The sequence below is a fragment of the Mesitornis unicolor genome, unplaced genomic scaffold (assembly GCF_000695765.1).
Source record: "Mesitornis unicolor isolate BGI_N332 unplaced genomic scaffold, ASM69576v1 scaffold17553, whole genome shotgun sequence".
NCBI lineage: Eukaryota > Metazoa > Chordata > Aves > Mesitornithiformes > Mesitornithidae > Mesitornis > Mesitornis unicolor.
Genome location: NW_010175580.1, coordinates 30,720 through 33,440, shown reverse-complemented (window position 1 = coordinate 33,440; position 2,721 = coordinate 30,720).

Below are 2,721 nucleotides of genomic sequence, written 5' to 3'. Positions count from 1 at the left end.
CGGTTGCAGCAGTTTCAAGTTAAAATGAATACCTGGAGTAATTTCAGAAGAAAGGAAAAGCTGCCATGCCCAAGTGAGTGTTACATCCCTAGTTTTCTTTGTGACTTGTAAAGGAGAGCTCGCAGAAGGGCAGCTGTCTCTACAGGAGAAGATACTTAACAAGGTTTCCACCTCACAATGCATTATCTAGTTATGCATTTTATTACAAGTAGAATCATTACACAACAAAGTAATGCATATTGGAAAAATACATTTTTACAGTGACTCCAGACAAACATCGCAGATAAAATGCCATTGTTCTACGCCTTCCTTTTCTATTTCGCAGCGGGTATTAGAAGGTTCAGTTATTTCTGTCACTCATACAAGCTTCGGTTTTTCTAGAGGTGAGTTTGCTGTAGTACACAACTCTGCTGGTTACAGGAAAAAAAGGACTTGCCTAATAACATTGGATCTACAAAAAAACCCCAGCCTTGGCCTCCCATATTGTACAAGTTAATTTGTAAGCACTATGTGAGAACTTATAAAAGCCATTGATCTCCAGCACAGGAAGTCATTAAGGCATCCGTCAGCTTTCAGCCAGCAGCTTGCTATGCTGTTAGTACCTCCAACACAACGTTCTCACTCCACTTAGCGGTGTTAAACAGCAACTACAACGTTTTCAGATACACAAGTTAAAACTTAAGCTAAACCACATTTTGTGCTTGTGTAAGAGTGCTGAATGACTGCAACCAAAAGGAATCCAGCCTCGAACAAAAAGCTGCAGTATGAACCACCACAGACTTCCCGTGCAGCTCTGCTGAAGGGCCTGAAGCCTGGTTTGACAGCATCACTTCCCAGGGACAGAAGTTGGTTTGTTTTCCATTTACCTTTTTGTTCAACACTTGGCAGACTTGAGTCTCAAGTTAACAGATACCACTTACACACAGCAGGGGGGAGAGAGGTGGGGTTTTTGGTCACAACTGTAGTATGCTACAAAAAGGGAAGAGCAGTTTAAGGAGTTAGAAATGCATTGACCACTACTACATTACCAAGTGCCTCCATTCACATTTGTACCCTGCAGTGGAGCATTGCCAGCAAAACTCCCTAGAAATCTCAGAGGTCTGAGAGTTCAGACCAACACCAGTCAGAGTGCGTGAAGGATTGGCGGGGTCAGCCTCTTTCACTGACCTAGAAGACAACTAACAGGTTTTGGTTCAAGTTGTGAGCTTTCACCCTTTAACTGGCAGAAAGCGATTTAAAGCTGGCTGGAAGGACGCTATCTCAAAGGCACTTCAAAATTATCAAATTTGCTGAACTTAGTTGCTTTCAATTTAATGAACACTCCTGGCTGTAGATGAGTTTATCTATAACCTAACTTTCCTTCCAGACTTCAGTAAGAAAGCTGGTACCATATTGGCTGTAAACAGCAAACTAGGAGCATTACATACAGTTTTCCAGATCTTTCCTAGAGTGTCAGGCAGTTAAAATTATTATTTTACTTTTAAAAAGAGCAACTAGCCAGCCTTGAAGTTGTCATTCAGTTAAGCTGAGCTTTCACAAGATCTACATTTTTCATCATGGAAAAGGTTGCTTATTCTGTTAGAACTGAGCTCCCGGTTCCCCTGCCCCTTCCATCAGAGGAGTCGCTAAAAATGTGATGTTTAAATGCTTTACGGTTCCATGCGGTGCAGTCTTCCAGTTAAGTTGCAGCCTACAGGCTATGGCCGTGGGAGAACGCTCCTCTGCCACTGTCTTTCAGTATTCTGAGCACACCCCACTCCACAGCACTGCAGCTCGAAACCAAGAAGGAAGTTAATGTGCTACCATGGGATACGCTGTGGTCAAGACTTCTGTCACCAAATGCACCTTCTCACCATCATCTTTCACTGCTAGAGACTTGCAACCAGGGATATTCTGAAACATCAGAAAGCAACAGACTGGAAGTGCAGTGTTTTTCATCATCTATTTCACTTAAAAAACTAAACTGTAGCTTGCCATTAAATGCTTCAGTCACCATTATTTTCCACTTCGTTCACCTAGCGTGTTATGCCAGAGATGCACCATTTGTAGTAGTAACTGTGTTACAGAAACCACCTGTGGTACCCAGAGCAGATCTGTATTATCCATTGTTCTTTAGTGTTACAAGGGTGAGATTCCAGTTATATGCATACTGGAAGATCAAAGTGCAGATCAAGCAAGACTCAATGTGAAATTCATTGTGCAAGTATCAGCAACTACACCCTCTCCCATACTTTTCTTGTACAAGTTTGAGTAAAACCTCAAGCAAGTCTCTCATAGAAGCATCAGTCTGGTTTGTAATTTCATCTCAATCATTTAAGACTGACAAGTCACTATTCCAAGTGAGAAAATGTGTCCACTTGTCTGTATTGTACATTGGAGGTAACAGTCAAATAAGTGCACACCAGTTCATGGAGCAGAGATGAGGAATGCTAAGTTGAGCCTAAACTAGGTTCATCTCTTGGCATGAAAACAGCCCTAATACAGCATGTAGTTCTGCTTAAGTACATGTTTTTTTCTGCTTGAAGCCTTTGCCCACCAAATCATAACCTCGTCTACCAGCAAAGCGGTGCTGGGTTTTACGGATTCAGCACGTTTAAGAGCACAACCAGCCTACATTAAAACACTGTACCTTAATCCAAATGCCTGGCATCGCACCACCAGTTCAGAATCCTTCCTTCAAGGCCAGAGGCTTAATGTTAATAGGAAGCCTCCAAGTACACT